The sequence below is a fragment of the Podarcis muralis genome, chromosome Z (genome assembly GCF_964188315.1).
Source record: "Podarcis muralis chromosome Z, rPodMur119.hap1.1, whole genome shotgun sequence".
In the NCBI taxonomy this organism is placed as follows: domain Eukaryota; kingdom Metazoa; phylum Chordata; class Lepidosauria; order Squamata; family Lacertidae; genus Podarcis; species Podarcis muralis.
In genome coordinates this window covers 24,304,990-24,324,086 of record NC_135673.1, presented here as the reverse complement: position 1 = coordinate 24,324,086, position 19,097 = coordinate 24,304,990, and the positions used below count along the sequence as shown (strand labels likewise).

The 19,097-nt window shown below is 41.8% G+C and overlaps 1 long non-coding RNA gene across 1 annotated transcript in view; it reads right to left on the bottom strand.

The window, feature by feature from the left end:
• Window positions 1–639: 639 nt before the first annotated feature.
• Window positions 640–19,097, bottom strand: part of LOC144326164 (uncharacterized) — a 50,571-nt gene continuing 32,113 nt past the window's right edge. The window contains exons 3-4 of the long non-coding RNA XR_013391330.1: window positions 9,678–9,733; window positions 640–2,232 (exon numbers count right to left, since the gene is read on the bottom strand). This is a non-coding gene — a long non-coding RNA (uncharacterized LOC144326164). The remainder of the gene's footprint in view (window positions 2,233–9,677; window positions 9,734–19,097) is intronic.

Genomic DNA, 19,097 nt, shown 5'->3' with positions numbered 1-19,097 from the left:
AGTCCCTAGCCCTTTGCTTTGACCATCAGCTGATTGGCATAGACACTTATCTGCCAAGGCAAAAGACATAAAAAGTATGAATGGGAAAAATCTATGCATTTTAGTTTTTCTCGGTTTCTTGTTTTGCCAGTATTAAGTTCAGTTTGCCCATTTCTGCTTTGGGTGATTTTTAAAAAATGTACATTTCTCCCAATAAGTGCATTCCTGTACACAATTGTGCCTTTGATGTGCATTTTTGCAAGCATGCTACTTTCCTTAATATGCAAATCTGCATGCTCAGGTTTCCTCAAGTTACACATTTTTGGAAATGTCTACTGGTTGATGAACACTGCGCAGTATAATTCAGAGCAGTGCACAATTCCAAGGAATGCTGCATTTTGGCTTGTGTACTAATTGGGAAGTGCCAATTAGGCTGGTGTATATTAAAATTAAACCAAAATGAACTTCTCCTTCATGTCCCTAATAGAAAACTCCCTTGTTTGTTTAAATGGTTTAATACAGAAGCAGAGCTGCCCTCCTGACAGTGATATTGCTGCAGCTTAGCTAGAAGAGATGGAGTAGGATGGGTGTCATAAGTCTAATGACAGGAGATTCTTTTAGATCAGAGTGTTTTCAAGAAGAAACAAAATGACACAGATCTTCTTAGAAATAACCGTTTTATTGATTATAGAGGTAGTTGATTATGGAGGTAATTCATTTTTAGGCCTCACAGACTCCCCTTCTTGATTTATTAATAAATAATAAATCACATATATTCTTTAAGAAATGCAGTACATACTTGAATAGTAGTATTAATACGTTGTAAGCATCAAAATAAGATGCAGGACATAAAAGTAATGACAGTAAAATTACAGTAAGCTGAATAAATGATTTCAAAAAAAAAGAAAAAAGAAAAAAAAAGCAGATGCTTTCAATGAGTAGCCATAAAAGATATCCCACCAATGATATTCAGTAAGAGCAGATTCCTGGGCAACTATACATCGTATTTCATTATTATTAATTTGTTAACCTTTGTAAATGACATTCTATTCGGCTCAAAAGTCCTATTATCCTTTATAAGGCCCACACTAGATTTACACGTAACATATCCATAGAATAAGTTTTGGTCCGTAACTACCAACTTTTGCTGCAACTTTACATATTTCTACTCTCCTAATGTTGCCTTGAGTGGTATTTTACAAAGATATTATTCTCATAAACAATATATCCTTTCCCCATTTATAAATATATAGGTGGTACCAACCATCAATAGTTGCCCATTCTTTCTGTAAACCCATTGCACGAGGAACCCCTTCTACATTTTTCTCTAACATAAGGACACGTTCCTATAAATTCCACGCCAATTGTCATATTGCCACAGCAGTTTTATTTCTTATATAAAGTATTTGAAATACTGTTTTATTCATAGCCTGCATGGCTTTTTCTGAGAGTCCTGCTTCCAACAAATGTAACCTATATGAATCAACTGTATCACCTCCTTGCAATCTCAATATCTGAAACTGTAATTGTCCCAAGGAACTTGTATGCCTGGATCTCAATATCATAGGCATATGCAATTCCTGTTCTTGTACCTATTCCTCCCAGGATTGTATCCAACAAATCCCTTCTGGAATGGGCTCATTTCCATTGAAATAATTTAGATTTTGCCAATAATTCATAAAACTCATGGGTATAATTTCTACAAAATGGCAAAGAGGTAGACACATTTAAGCCTGACATATTGAATTTTATATCCTATTGGTGCAATAAGGGTTGAAACAATACCCTTCAGCTTTCATGACGAAGTTTAATAACTGAAGGAGTATTTTTCTCCTTATTTTTGCATATACAATTATACTAAAGAAGACCCAAACACCATGTATTGTCACAAACCATTTTTTCCAGGAAGGTATTCATCCCAATCCTCTAAGAATAATAACCTAAATGATGTGGAAATAAACCGAAAACATTTTTCTTCCTCTTCTAGGTCAAAATGGCTAAGTAATGCAGGTTGTAACATAGGATATTTCACCAATACTACTTCTCTTTCTCCCACTCTTCTTGTAAACACAACCACTGGATGTTTTCTTGGTACTAAAATAGTTTGAAAAGTATGCTGTTTTAATGTTATTAGGGATAGTGTTTCCCTGTTTCAGTTGGCGAATGATAATGGTTTCTGGTTACTTCCTTTAATATACTTGGTAAAGGTCCTCCCATTTTTTTCAGTTGTTGGAGCTCAATATCCTCTTGTTTCTTTGGTCGACCACAGAAAAAGACAAACAGAGTCACACAGACACAGAAACAGGAAGAAAAAGACCAAAGAAAAAAGAAATACATAATCATTATTCAACATCCTTCATCAGACACCAACCTAGAGAAATTGAAAAAGGCTTTAATTGATTTCAGTGTACCCATTTCCGTTTTTCACCGTCCATCCGTATAAGACAAGAACAGGGATAAATAAAATCCAATATGGCTTATGGACCCCACCACCAAGCTGTTGCTTGGCTCCTAAATCATATTCATTACTTGTAAGCAAACTGGTAACATAATATTTTCCCTTTTAATTGCTTCGTTCAAATTATCTGCTTATAACCAAGTTTCATGTATTTCTTGCCTCATAAATTCACTCTCCTTTAAAAGTTGTAAGAAATTCATTTCTGATTCTTCCATTTGTTTCATATCCAATACTGTGACAGGAAATCCCAAAGACATTTTAAATCCAAATAATATATCATAGGAGGACAATCCTGCTATCCCTGTTTGGCTGCTTCTTATAGCTGCCAACACAGTGGGCAATTTTTCATCCCAATCCTTCCCAGATTTCCCCCCCTAATCTTCTCAACATTCTGGTTTTTTGGGGGGAGGGTCTGGTTTAATCTTTCTACTTTTCCTTTCCCTGTCATTCAATTATCTTTAGCCCCCTTTTTTTTATTACACTCTTGTAAGAGGTCAGATTTCTGTCTTAAGGCTGATATCACTTCCAAGACTTTGGCATCTTGTACACTACATTGTCCTTCAATAATACCACAATTGAATCATTCCATTCCTGCCAAAAGCCAAGCCCATTTTATTATTTGGGAGCCAGTTTGATACCAACTTCCATCCATAAATATTGCACAATTGCTTTCAGACAGTGAATTCCATTCGCCTTTGTGTATATTCACAATTTCTGTTGGGAGCACAGGTGAACAATCATTGGTACTGCCAGTTTCTACAATAGATACCATAAGGTCTGGTATTTTAATAGTTTCAGACACCACACCCTTTTGTGCTAAATTAACAGTCCATTGAGCTAATTTGGTAGAACTAAAGCCTGGCATTGTACACTGTAAAACCGTGGCAGTAGCAGCCTTTTCACATTCATCATATTTCAATTCAAGCTTATTCAGTTTTCTAGAGGCATACGCAATTGGGCGATATTCCTTATCAAATTTCTGATATAAACCTGCTTGCAAATGTATAGGTCATGGCCATGAGTTCTAGCCATGAGTGGGGCCAGTTTGGTCCCTGGATTCCTATCATCTATTTTATTCCTACTTTCGTTCCATCAAGGGGCATTTTTAAAACATCAACATCCCGTATTGCGTTTGCTACTTCTTCCATTTTACTATTTTCCCAATTTGCTCCACTCCTCGGCTCTATAAAATCTGCATAATACATTTCCGTATATATATACCTATATATCTCTAGTTATATATCTATACAATCATACCTCGGGTTGACGTGGCTTTGGGATGAATATTTTCGGGTTGAGCTCTGCGGCAACCCAGAAGTAATGGAGCGCGTTACTTCCAGGTTCCGCCACTCATGCATGTGCAGATGCTCAAAATGACGTAATACGAATGTGCGGAAGCGGCGAAACACGACCTGCGCACGCGCAGTCGCATCTTACATTTACTTCAGTATGCGAACGGGGCCCTGGAACAGATCCCGTTCATATCCAGAGGTACCACTGTATATATATCTTCAAACAAAAGGCAATAGGATATTTCCCCGGTTTTTAAGTCCAATACAAAACTTGCTTTTTAGCTTTGGGGAGACCTGTCTCCCCCATGCAATCCCTTAAAGCTAAATTTATTCCTAAACGTAGGACTGTGCTTGCATGCTCTCCCATTCCATTAATCATTCTCATTAATCTATTAACTTCTTCAGGGGTAAGCCCATGTTTAGATATCTGTTCTGACAGCTTAACTGCTTTTCCTACAGTAGAACTTTCCCCTTCTCCTTGGGTTTTTAATTCCCTTAATTCCCCGGTTGTCATCTGTTCCTGTACTTCAGTAACTGTCTGTAACTGTCTTTGCCCTGCTCTCCTGTTCCCCCATATACATACACACTGAGGCTTGTGAATACCTTAACACTTACTCCTACAGGATTACAACAGGGATCGTCCTCACAACCATCAGCACAACCAAAGAAATCAAATCCCTCACATGGGTCTTTCTTATATGCCCTCATCTACCTTCCGTTCTATTTCCATCTGTACATTTTCTATTTCATCTTCATCATTTTTAACAGGTTTTCTCCTTGAAGGAGAAGCTTCTGTTGCAGCATTTCCTTTTCTATATGCTCCACACTTTACTTTCTCAATTTTTTTCTTCCTCCTTTTACCAAGATTTTCAAAACCTTTACCTGTGCAGCCATTTCATTGAGTTCAACTCTATTAAAGTTCATTGGTTCTGGGCATTATTTATAAGCCAATCCAACAAATCTTCCATAAAACATAATGCCATGTCCCTTTTCTGTAAAGGATCTTTTACCCGTTTTCTTATCAAGCATGTCTGCTGGTTTCTAGGACTTTATCTTTCCATGTATATTCTTCCTGGGTGTTTTCAGTCTCCCTCTTTTTATACTCAAGCAGAGTTTGTATCTCATTTTTAAGAGCAGGGCTCTCTTATTCTATCTTCCCAGGTGTAACCTAAGTTTTCACCTGGTTGTCCTGCTTTATACTCAAGCAGAGTTTGTATTTCACTTCTTAAAGAGGCACCCTCTTTTTCCAACATCTTTAGCTCATGGGCTGTTCCTGCAGCACCGAGCTTTCTTTATATTTCTTAGCCATTCCTGGCCATTACCTGATTTTGGAGTACTTTGCCAATCCCAATTCCTCCATCTAGTCTGATTTCTCCCAAAGAATTTCTCCATACAAAAAATATTTCAACTGTTCTTTAGAGTCCTCCCACATTGCTCGTCTAGGTACTCCCCCCCCCCCACAAAAAACTTTTTTCAGAAGCCATAATGTCTTTTCTTTCAAATCACTACTGATCTCAGCCTCGTCACCAGTTCTGTCATAAGTCTAATGGCAGGAGATTCTTTTAGATCAGAGTGTTTTCAAGTAGAAACAAAACGACCCAAATCTTCTTAGAAATAACCATTTTATTGATTATAGAGGTAGTTGATTATGGTGGTAGTAACTAATAACAACTCATTCGCTCCTTTCATTCATACTCACCAGATGGATGGACCCACTAAAAAAGGTGATCAATCTTTTTTAAAAGTCTGTGGACGGCCACCTCTGCAGCAGGAAAGCAACGCGCTGTACCAGGGTTTTACCAGCTGTTTTATAGTTTCAGGTTCGATCCTCGTATGGCTGCACTGTCTTGTATTGCAGGGGGTTGGACTAGACGATAGCTGTTGTCAGGCTGATTCCACAGATAGTTATGAATAGTTCTTTGTCCCAACATGTCTTTTGAGAACAGCAGCTGCTGTCTGCTGGACCAGGCACTGGGCCAGGCACGCACATAAAGCACAGTCCGGCTCTTCCTCTGGGTTAACCCAGAGATAACTTGTCTCAATATGTCCTCTGAGAATGGTTACTTGTCTCAACACGTCCTCTGCATGTCCTTTGACTCATCATGTCCTTTCAGAAGTTTTTTTTAAAAAATCTCAATATGTCCTCTACATGTCCTGTGACTTCATCCGGCACATCCTGCTTGTCCATTCCATCAGCTTGTCCATCTTTCCTGTTTTCTTCAAAATCAAGCAATGTCTATCTTGATCTTCAGAATCAAGCAGTCTCTATCTTTATTTTTATCTTCAGTGTCACATACCATCTGGTTGTACTCACACTTCAGACATATCTCCATTCATACCATTAGGCATACTAAGCATATCTTCAATTATACCATGAGGTCATTTTTAGGCCTCACATGGCGGCTGCAGAGGCGCACCAGGGAGAAGCACCAGTTAGACTCTGTCAGTGGTCCTGCACAGCCTACACCTCACCAGTGCCCTGCCTCACCTCTGTACTCCCCAGGTAAGCGGCAGTGATGCTGATATCAGGAGGGTGGCACCGAAAGGATACTGCAATATGAAATGTAAAACAGGCTTACCATGTCCAAGTTCACAGGGATGCTTCCAATTTTTTCCTCTGTATTTCTTCCTGGATGCTAGAATTCTGAATAACCCAGACTTGCTGCCTCCCTTCAAGTAGGACCTGTGACACACTGAATGGGTTTTGTAACACACCACCCCAATCTCCGAGTGGTGTGGGACTCCAGGGGTTGCAAGCGCGCTTACCAGAGTCTGTGTACCCTTTGGGGACAATGAGGCACAACAGAGACTGTGGTGTCTTTATGATATATGGTTTTATTTACACATTTATACCTTTCCCCAAATGGAGGGATCACAGAGCATTCACATCATATGGGGGGTCTGGCTTCCCCATTAAGGGCACAAAAATCCATCCTTTGCGTCTCTTAGTTCCAGCCAGTCATCCCCAGCTCACATGGAGTTCTGCTGCTCCTTCTCCTTCTTTCTGCTAAGCTATTCCAAGGACCTCTGGCCAGCCTGCCTCATTCTAAGTTGAAACCCTAAACTAGACCTTTGCCTCTGCCCATCCGCACACAGCAAAGAGGGTCCCCACTCTCCTTTGCCTGGCAGTCTTGCCCTCTGACTGTTTCCTTGATGGGCCATCACTGGACTTCATCCTATCCTAATGGCCCACCCAGCTGCCTCTGCTGAGCTGGAGTGCCTCGTTAGCATAATTATATCCAGGGGGTTCCGTGCTTGGCAGTTTAAGCAAACCTTGATTTATTCTAACTTTTACCAAATTCAGGAATTATGGAGAAGATCTGGCACCCATGAATTTAGCGGAATATGCCCCCACTTCTGCAAACCCATAACTTATTTAAAGGAGCCTGAAATAAAGCAATATAGATCCCACCATGACACTTGGGGCCAGTGTGATGTTGTTAATGGGCCCTTCCAGACTGGTGTTTTATTGCAGGTGCATTCTGCAATATGTTCTTGACACAGTAACAGTGTATTAGCAGTGAGCTTATTCCACTTTAGTTTGTTCTTGCAATGCTTCCCCAGTGCTACCTAATTATTGCTATCTGGAGGGGCTGCAGCAAAACAAGAAAAATGAACCAGACCATTTGTGGTATAAGAAGTTACACTGTTACAGGATTTCAGCAGGGAGCAAGGGCAGATTATCAATGGTATAATCAGCATAATTGCACTAGGGCCAATGCCTGCAAGGGGCCCCAAGTCTGAGCTCTCTTTTTTTAAAAAAAAATGTATGTCTCTAGCCTTTCTGGAAGGCAAGTTATGAATCACAATGTTCAAGGTATCAACCTGATTGTAGATAAGCGCTTCCTAACACCAGGAACGGAGGTTTCATATCATTCTGCTGAGCAGTTTCACAACAACCTTGCAAGGTAAACTTGGTGGAGAGAGGGTGACAGCCCCAAGGTCACCTGATGAGCTTCTCAGGTGAGTGAGCATTTGAACCTGGGTCTCTTTGCTTCAAGTCCAAAGAGAACAGGGATGGGCGGGGGAGGGGGTAATGCTTATCCCAAATTGTGCAATCTCCTACTGTATGCTTCTGACACGGCAACAAACAAAGAAGAATAGGATTTCATGTGATTTCTACTGTAGCAACTTTTTTTATTTCTTGGGAACCTTGCATAAAAGCACATCAGAACTTTGCCAGCTCATCAGGCGTAAATGCTCTTCGTCACTAAGTGCAGTTGTGCTTAATGAATTAAAGATGAAAGTCACAGCAGGGGGCAAAACTGCTAGAGAGGGAAGCACTTTTCTTAAAGGGCCAATTCAAATCTTTAGATGGGACTCTCTGGCTCTTTAAAAGTCATCTCTAGAGTGAGTGTTTCCTTGAAGACCGTGGGAGCTGCCTGTACTTTGGAAGATGTAATAAGAATGTAATGAGACTTGTTGCAAGCAAACCCTTGTTTGCTCACCCCTATAGCATCTAGTCTGGGAAAGGAGCATTGTTTGTCCTTTAGCCTTTGACCTGCAGGGTAGTGACGCTAGTGAAATTGATAATAATATAAGAACATAAGAAGAGACCTGCTGGATCAGGCCAAAAGCCCATCCAGTCCTGCATCCTGTTCTCACAGAGGTACAACAGCTTCCACAACAAATCCCACTCATAATGTGTTTGGCTGCAGGATCTGATCCTCCACACCTCACCAAAACCTATTTTTGAGCTTGGGAGGCTGAGAACTTTTGCTCACAGGGAATGTAGCTCTCAGGCTCCAAAGGTTGCTCACCCTGGATGTAAAGTGTGCAGGGATTTACTCTGCATGCCTCCAAAGGTCCATTAAAGAAAGGGGAAAACTTGCTTTGGAACCCCCTGCCTGTGGACATCAGGCAGGAACCTTCAGTGTACTGTTTTTATTATATTTATTATCCATCAGGTTCCAGGGCAAGTTTCTACAGGGCAGGGCAGATCTATCTCACACTCTACTGTAAGCCAACTTTGACAGGTGGGCAGGACCACCCAATTGTAAACCAACTGCTGTTATAATGTCAGTTAACTGACAGGTGGGTTGTCTCACCCACCTGTCAAAGTTGACCTACATGGATGTGGGCAGATATACAGTAAGCAGGGTTGAATTCACATCCATTTTTGTTTCTTCAGTTCTCCGCACCTGTTGTGTTTGCCATTGTTTTCCATATATGACTAAAATCATATATTTCCATTTCTTCCATTCTTTTTCCAAAGGAGCGCCAGAGATCTGATAGCTTTTTCCTCTGAGTTTAGTCCTAGTTGTACACAGAGCCATTCCTCCAGAATCACAACTCTTCCATTTGGCTGTTTTATTCTTCCAAACACCTCTGTGAAGGACTTTTCCATTTCACCATTTGTTTCCTCCAACTCTACCATTTCAACCTCTGCCAGTCCTTTATCCATATTCCTCTCCAAAGTCTCTGTATCATCTTTGATTCAGCTGTTCATTTCATTTGTCCCTAGTTTACTTTTACCCCCAAATTTCATCAGTCTTTGATCTAATCAATTTTATTTGCTCAGCAAACATTTGCTAAAGACCGCCAGCAGTCAGTGGAATATCCAAAGGTATACTTGCCATACTGAATATTTTTGATCTTATTAACAATCCAGTCTCATTACATCTCCCTTATTACATCTCCCGTCTCCGCCATGAGATCTTCATAGCCTTATCTCTTATTGTAACATGAGAACCAATAGGCATAGCCCATTTCAAATAAACAAAGTCCTTCCCCACAGGGGAAGCATCTGTGAAATGTGGGTGGATGTAGGCTTTTCCTTTTGTTATTATTTTTGTTAACTTTTTGTTAAGTAAGAAAACTAATAATATATATATATATATATATATATATATATGAATGAATGATACAAACATCCAAAATGCTAAGGAAAGGATTAATACACACAAGGGCTGCAACATTCTAAGAAAGAATCTTGTGAGGTCATATACCTTGTGTCCTGGACTGGCTGGATGCAAAGGAGTGGTGGGGGCACCAGCTGGGTAACCTGCAAGGGAAGAAGGCTCAGAGTCAGGGGATTGGTTGGTGGGATGACAATGAATGGTCAGAGGGAGAAGAGGGAGCAGGCTGGGAGGAGGGGGTGTCAGAAGCTGAAGAGGCAACAGGGTTTGGTAAGCAGGAAAAGTCTGGGGCAGAGAGCAGTCCAGAACCTATAAATCAGCTCCAATCTTACTATGGTTCCTTTGGGGGCTGACCAGAAGAAGGCTGCTGAAGAAGCCAGGAGTCTCCTCATTCTTCTGCAACCAGCTCTCCTCCCCTCTGTTCTCTTAGAACACACAGAGAAATGAAGAGGGCGGAGCAGAGAGGGGTTGTGCACAGGTGCAGTTTGTGACTGCTTGGGAAAGAGCCTGTAGAGGAAGAGGCTTAGGAAGTGGCGGAAAGATCTCACAACTGCATTGTTGGAGCAAGACCTCCTGGAAAGAGTTGCTGGAATCACTAGGCCTGTTCTGTTTTGGTGTACTGAATAAAGAGTTAACTTCACTGACACCATGTTTTTCTTTGATTGCTGACCAACGCTTGACTCCAGCTCCTGACATTAAATCAGTTTATAACAGTCTTTTTGTGTTGTTAGAGCAGCTGAGCAATAGGTCTGTTCTGTTGTGCTGTTGTTTGCCTCAGAATAAGAATCTGTAAGAGTATGAGTCTTAGTAATGAATCTATGTAATACATTAGTAACATAAGCGATACCTGCCTGCCTTCTACATATATATTTTATCTAACAAGTTCAAGGACACTGAGAGTAAAAGTTATTGTTATTTAAACTTTAAAAGAGTGTCTTGAGTAGTTTTCATTGGAGGGAAAAGGGAACAAACAAAAGGGTATGAACTACTAATAGCAATTTAAAATAATTACTAAATAAACTAACATTTATTAAGTTTAACAAGTGTAAAACAGGAAAGATAACATTAAGCTAATTTATTTTTCCTAACTAAAATATAATTGCCACAGGATCAAATGGAGGTTACTTTCAATTTCTAAGCAGCGCTTTGATCAGGGGAAAAAAATTCTTAGCACTGAACTCCCTTGTTCATTTAAAACTTTATTGTCGCAAACCATTAAAACAGCCTCCCCCCCCCCCCCCCATGTTTGAAATTCCTTGCTCCTCAATTCAATCCTACTTTTCTCCTACATAGCAAATCCAACCATGTCTCTACCTATTACACACCTCACATCATGTATGATATCAAGTGTTGCAGGTGGTCATGTCTGGGGGAAACAGCCACATGGGGAAGCCTAGCAGGCTAAATCTGGCCCACAGTGCGTCCTCACCCCTGTTTTAATGCATGTGGAATCTCCTTTCACAAATCCTCATAAGAATATAACAGCCTGCTGAATCAGGCCAGTGGCCCATCTAGTCCAGCATCCTATTCTCACAGTGGCCACTTACATGCTTGTAGGAAATCCACAAGCAGGACAAGCACAAAAGCACTCTTCTTTCCTGCAATTTCTAGGAACTAGTATTCAGAAGCATTACTGCCTCCAACTGTGGAAGCAAAGCATAGCCTTATTTGTCCAATCCTCTTAAAGCCAGTGGCCATCACTGCCTCCTGCTGGAGTGAGTTCCACAGTTTAACGATGCACTGTGTGAATAAGCACTTTCATTTATCTGTCCTGAATCTTCCAACATTCAGCTTCATTGAGTGTGCATGACTTCTAGTGTTATGAGACAGAGAAAAAAACTTTTTCTCTCGCCACTTTCTCTATGCTGTGCATAATTTTAAAAAATTACAACAGTGGTGTTAACAGCGGTGTACATAGCACCAACTGCAAATGCATGCAGGGCCATGAGTAGTGTGCATGAAAACATCAATGCTAAATTGAGCAGATACCCGGAGGCTGTGCACATTATTGCGGGGGACTTCAATCACACAGATGTGAGGGCAGTAGTCCCAAAATTCCATCAGCACATTGAGTGTGCAACAAGGAGAGAAAATACTCTTGACAAGGTGTATACGAACATTAGACGGGCATATGAGGTCAAGACCTTGGCGCACCTTGGTGGTTCAGATCATCTGTCCCTGCTTCTGACACCAGTATACACACCCCTCAGGAAACAAGGCCAGATACAAACACGGATGGTTACAGTGTGGCCTGAGGGAGCCTCTCAGCAGCTGCAGGACTGTTTCCAGGAGACCGACTGGAATATGTTCGACCATCAAGATCTAGAAACTTATACATCAACGGTCCTGGATTATATTAGATTCTGCACAGCAAATGTCACCAGGGAAAAGTATGTTAAGTTGTATCCGAATAGGAAGCCCTGGATGACGGGAGAGGTTAGGAGATTGTTGAAGGCCAGAAATTCTGCTTTTAGAACTGGGGACCGGGTATTGTATGGCATAGAAAGAGTGAACTTGAAGAGGGGTATCAGGAAAGCAAAAGCGGAGTACAGAGGAAAAATTGAGGACCATCTGAGAAATCACGATACAGTGGTGCCCCGCAAGACGAATGCCTCGGAGGACGAAAAACTTGCTAGACGAAAGGGTTTTCCGTTTTTCGAGCTGCTTCGCAAGACGAATTTCCCTATGGGCTTGCTTCGCAAGACGAAAAAAATTCTGGGTTTGAATTTCTGTGTGGTGGGTGGCTGGGGGAGCAGTTGGGGAGGGGTTTGCAAGAATCTGGAAGCTTGTGTGTTTTTTTTCTGCATTTTTATGATTTTCTGTGACCATTGGGCCACTCTGCTGTTTTTTAAAAAAATTTCTGGGTTTGAATTTTGAAATGCTCTTTACAGTATGTGTGACTTTAAAGAGCACTTAATAAACTCTTGTTGTACCAAATTTGGCTTTGTTTGGACTTTTTTTGACCATAGGAACGCATTAATTGATTTTCAATGCATTCCTATGGGAAACCGTGCTTCGCAAGACGAAAAATTCGCTAGACGAAAAAACTCGAGGAACGAATTAATTTCATCTTGCGAGGCACCACTGTACTAGACAAATGTGGCAGGGAGTCCAACATCTGACTGGTTATAAATTGAGAAATTCATCAGTGGTAGAGAGTACTGCTTTCTTGATGGAAGAGTTGAATACCTTCTTTGCCCAATTTGAGGTGACACCAACAGTGACTCCAACAGGGATGCCAGAGCTATTGGCGTCACTACCTACAGGAAATGCTGCCAGGGTGGAAAAGGGAGAAGTGAGGTGAATATTAAAGGAGATAAACACGAGGAAGGTATGGGCCCGGATGGGGTGGCTGGCAGGGTGCTAAGAGATTGTTTGGACCAACTGGCAGGAATCTTTACAAAGATTTTTAACCAGTCTCTGGCCCAAGCCACTGTTCCACCCTGTCTGAAATCCGCTACCATTATACCCCTGCCAAAAAAATCAAAGATACACGGTCTGAATGATTTTCGCCCTGTGGCGTTGACACCCATTATAATGAAATGTTTCGGAAAAACTAGTGAGGAACCGCATCTTATCTTGTCTGCCAGTGGGACTTGACCCTTACCAGTTTGTGTACAAGGCAAAGAGATCCATGGAGGATGCTGTGGCAATGGCTTTGCACGCTGTCCTGACTCATTTGGAGAATCAAGGGAACTATGAGAGACTGTTATTTGTAGACTTTAGTTCTGCATTTAATACTATTATTCTGCATAGATTGGTGCCCAAATTATTAGACCTGGATCTTCCACCGTGTTTGTGCAGGTGGATATTAGATTTTCTATCAAACCATTCCCAAAGGGTCAGGTTGGGTTCCCACGTCTCTGCGGATCTCATCACGAATACGGGGATGCTGCAGGGGTGTGTGTGTTGAGCCCGCTTTCATATATGCTCTATACAGCTGACTGTGCCCCCAAATACCCCAGTAATAAGATCATTAAGTTTGCAGATGATACAACGGTGGTTGGTTTAACCACGGTTGGAGAGGGGGAGGTGGCCTATAGGAAGGAAGTTGAGCAGTTGGGGGAGGAGTGCAAGAAAAACAACTTACTCCTTAACTTAAAGAAAACAAAAGAGATTATGGTGGACTTTAGGAAATGTAAATTGAATATTCAGCCACTTATTATTGAGGGGAAGTGCGTGGAACAGGTCTCGGTGTTTCGATTTCTGGGAATGGAGTTGAGAGATGACCTAACCTGGGGAGAAAACAGCAAAGACCTGATGAAGAGAGCACAGCAGAGGTTATATTTTCTGAGAATTTTCTGAAAAAGACCTGTTGATGGCATTTTACCATTGTACTGTGGAGAGTGTATTAACTTATGGTCTGTGTGTGTGGTTTGGGAGCTGCACGGCCAGGGGAAAAACAATGCTGCCAGGGTTGTAAAGGCTGCAGAGGGTGCACTCTTCCCACCTTAGATCAAATCTATGCTGTCAGGTGCCATAAGAAAGCTGCAGAGATAGCGCAGGATAGTACGCACCCCGGAAATCATCTCTTTCAGCTTCTGCCTTCTGGAAGAAGGTATAGGGTTATAAAGACCAGGACTAGCCGCCTGAGAAACAGTTTCTATCCAAATGCAATTCTGGTTTTAAATGCAGTATAAGGAATCTCTATGGTATATTATATTTTAAAATGGGGTTTCAGAGTTTTTAGGGGTTTTTGAATGTCTTATGTAGATTTTTCAATTTCATTGTTCTGTATGGGACAATGACAATAAAGATATCATATTGTATCGTATCGTAAAACATTTATCATGCTGCCTCTTTTATTGCCTTTTCTTTAAACTAAGGAGTCCCAGAAGCTGCTACAGTGCCTTTCCTAATACGGAAGTTCCTCATGGAGGACATTTTGCTATAAGATTTCAAGGACTGGTGTCTATTCTCTCCCCAAAAGCTGATAAAGTAACAGATGGAGAGGAAGCACTGGGGAGAGAAGCAGGCTTAACAAGAGGAAAATCTGTAAGTGCATCACACTCAGCAATTACTTTTGATCCTGTCTGTCATATTCCCTCCTACTCACGTGTCACTCATGTCACTACCCTGGCTTACAAATTCAAATGCTGCAGGCAAAACGGCACCCAGGACTTACCAGCTGTGGCTTCAGCATTAGACATACCGGTCTACGGTCAGAGAAAGCATTGCTCATACACAGTTGGATCACATGGGGAAAACATTAGCCTAATGTGCAGGGTTTCTTTTTTTAAAAAAGGGGGGGACTATTATTACACTGATTACAGAACTGAAATATTCCTGGTTTTCTTTTGCAGATTTTTTCCCATATACTGTTTAAGGTAGAAACCTACTAAGGTAAAAAGGTTGGATGGTTAAGTCCAGTCAAAGGTGACTATAGAGTGTGGTACTCCTCTCGCTTTCAGGCCAAGGGAGCAGGCATTTGTCCACAGACAGCTTTCTGGGTCATGTGGCCAGCATGCTTAAACTGCTTCTGGCACAATGGGCACCGAGACGGAAGTCAGAGTGCACCACTGCCGCAGTGGTACCTATTTATCTACTTGCACTGGTATGCTTTTGAACTGCTAGGATGGCAAGAACTGGGACAGAGCAATAGGAGCTCACTACCGTCCCGTGGATTTGAACTGCTGACTTTCCAATTGGCAAGCCCAAGAGGCTCAGTGGTTTAGACCACGGCGCCACCCATGTCCCGGGTTACCTTAAAACTACTAAAGACTATGGCCCCTTATTCACAGTAGGATGTAGTAGTAGGCAGTTGCAATCTGAAGGGGAAAAGCTGAGAGAAATTATTTCTCCAAATTCTCCTCTAAATAATTTGAAGTCAAATTAATACCCTCTGTGTATTTTCTGAATATCACGCAAATATTTGTTAACTGCCTTTGGTAGCTCATAACCACTCATTCAAAGTACATTTAGTTTACCGTACTTTACCTCTGACTGAGCTATTAATTCCCAAATGGAAACTACAGTTCCCAGAAGTTTTCAACATTCAGCTTCATTGGATGTCCATGAGTTCTAGTGTTATGAGAGAGGGAGAAAAACTTTTCCCTATCCACTTTCTCCATGCCATGCATAGTTACATACACTTCTATCATGGCACCTCTTACTCGCATTTTCTCTCAACTAAAATGTCCCAAACCCACCAACCTTTCTTCACAAGGGAATCGTTTCACCCTCTTGATCATTTTGGTTGTGCTTTTCCAAACCATTACATCTACAATTTACGTTTTTGGATGAGGCAACCAGAACTGCACACAGTATTCCAAACGTGGTTGCATCTTAACAGCAATTTGAAATCAGTAGTTTTATTTCCAGTTCCTTTCCTAATGATCCCTAGAATGGAATTTGCTTTTTTCACAACGGCTGGGCACTGAGTCGACACCTTCATTGAACTATCATTTATGACTCTAAGGTTTGCAGCCTAACATGCATCACTTTACATTTCTGCCCCATCCTTGGTCCTGGAATCCACCCTTTCTTCCATTGGTCAGGACTCTGGGTCCAGAGCCGGACTGAGGCAACGGCCGCAGGTGGCAGAATATAAGAGGACAAGTGGCATATTCCAGGTTCCAGCAAGATATCATAGACCTTGTGAGAACCCAGAAACCACTGCCAAACAACCCAGGTAAGTTAGGATTCTGTGAGGGAGGCAGTGGGAGAGGGTGGCCTGAGCCAGTGAAATGGGACCTGCCACTGTCTGGGTCAATGGTACTGCCTCCGAGATTCTCTGCATCTGTAGATCAGGGCATCTTTACTATCATTAATCCTGGCACTAATCTTACTTTTGCCCTCTGCATGATGTCAGTGTTCCACATTCACTGCCTGATTCCACTACTTTGCCTCTCTTGAGCTTTGACATTGCGACTAAATCATCTGACCTCATAAAAGAGGGGGCAATTGCCACAATAGGAAGGAGGGAGATTGATTGATTAAATAAATAAATAAATAAATAAATAACCGCACACCCCAAGCTGATTTCTTTTGAAGGGTTGTAAAATTGCCAGTGACAGCAACACTATTGTATGATTTTGCATGCTGGTTAATGCTTATAATTTTAGCAAAGCATTTCAATAGTACTACATGATTAGGAAAATGATGTGCTATGCAGGCTTGCATTCATAATGTTGAACAGGGACTGGGGGGAAGTGAATGAGGATGCTGCTGGCATCATTCTGTTGCTGCTCTTCCTGCATTTGTTTCTGTTTGTGTGTGTGTTTTTTCATGTAAGAAGGGCACAAAGAATCTTTGACTGTGTAATTACATCAAACAAAAACATGGTATAATTGAGAGTCTTTGTCTCATTTAGGTTAGGGTCAATTCCAAAGAGAGACAGACAGACAGACACACACACACACACACACACAGAGAGAGAGAGAGAGAGAGAGAGAGAGGTGTTTGTCAATACAAGTCCCTCGCACCCCCAGCAGATTTTGATAGTACACATGCCCAGACCCCACACTAGGGATAAATCAGTCAGCCTCCATATGCTCCATACATTGTCCAAGCATTGGTAACCTCATGGTTGGATTACTGCAATTTGTTCTACATGGGGCTGCTCTTGGGGTTGTTGTGGAGGCTGCAGCTGGTACAAAGTGCAACGGCTAGGTTGTTTGTGAGAGCAAACTACCCATCAGCATATAAGCATATAACATGCTACTTGTGGGATTGCACTGGCTGCCAATCCACTATTGGTCCAAGTTCAAGCTGCTGGTACTTATATAATGGCCTCTACAGCTCAGGGCCTGGTTTCTCTCTGTCTCTCTGTCACACACACACACACACACACACACACACACACACACACACACGTAAACATAACACACAGGTACTAAAGGAGCAACCATTCATAGACATACAAGTACAACATGATATTAAAGCACCCAAGAGAAGAAAAGATGGTGGTTGCCAGTCATGACTGGAAGAACACAGGATAACCTATCCAGTGGGAACCATGGACCAGATTACTTGAGAGACCTGTTTCCTTATACCGTAGAGTTGGAAGGGACGCCAAGGAACATCTAGTCCAACTCCCTGCAATGCAAGAATCTTAACTAAAGCATTCATGATGGATGGCCATGTGCCCCACTTTGTGTGTACATTTCATGACCAAAACTACATTGCAAAATCCAAAAAAGTACATAATACAATCTGGAGTTGTGTTGTAATGAACAATCAAGTTTTGGTTCTAAACTGCAATCATATGTTTGCAACCATTCAGTTGAGTCAGTCAGTTGTGAAAAGCGGGCTGAACAAATTCCTCCTTTACCCCACCTTCAGACTCAGCTCATTCCACTTGCTGAAGATCATTCTAGCTATATTGAGTTGAAATCTGGAGATACATCGGAAACATTCACTGGAACCACCAGAAAGTTCACTGTTAATTCAGTACAATTTATCTGTGTCTCTTGTAAGGGGGACATGTCAAACTCAAATAATCTTTGCATGAGTGATTCTGTCAGTCAGGCTATTCTTCCAGACTTAGTTCACCAGAAAAGGCATCACAAAGCTGGAAGTGAATGGACCGACAGAGTGCAAAAGCATGCATGTTTGGTCAAAAATAATCCACACTGAGTACAGTAAGAACATAACATTAGAGGTGCCTGCAGGATCAGGCTAAAGGACCATCTATCAGAATGGCCAGATATACAGTGGTACCTCTGGTTACGAACTTAATTCGTTCCGGAGGTCCGTTCTTAAGCTGAAACCGTTCTTATCCTGAGGCGCGCTTTCGGTAATGGATTTCTGTTCGCATCCTGGGGCAAAGTTTGCAACCAGGAGCAGCTACCTCCAGGTTAGCAGAGCTTGTAACGTGAAGCGTTCGTAACCAGAGGTACCACTGTATGTCCATGTAATGGTGACATCCACAAGCATACCACCTCCATTCAGAAACATACTCCCAGGAAAGTGGGCATACACAGGACAGCAGTCCGAGTTTCGAGAACCTGTAACCTTGTAATAATAATAATAATAATAATAATAATAATAATAATAATAATAATTTTATTATTTATACCCTGCCCATCTGGCTGGGTTTCCCCAGCCACTCTGGGCAGCATATAGCACATAAAAATGGTAAAACATTATACATTAAAATTTTAAAGGAGTGCCTTCAGATGTCTTCTAAAAGTCATATAGTTGTTTATTTCTTTGACATCTGATGGGAGGGCATTCCACAGGGCGGGCGCCACTACTGAGAAGGCCCTCTGCCTGGTTTCCCACAACCTCACTTCTTGCAGTGAGGGAACTGCCAGAAGGCCCTTGGAGCTGGACCTCAGGGTCCAGGCTGAACAGTGTCTGGGCTGTTATTAAAACAGCAGCAAGAGCTTTCTGGTAGTAAAGAGCTGTTTGATGGTAGAACAGACTCCCTTGGAAGGTGGTAGACTCTCCTTCATTGGAGGTTTTTAAGCAGAGGTTGGATGGCCATCTGTCCTGGATGCTTTAGTTGAGATTCCTGCCCTGCAGGGGGTTGGACTAGGTGACCTTAAGGGTATGAGATAACCAGCC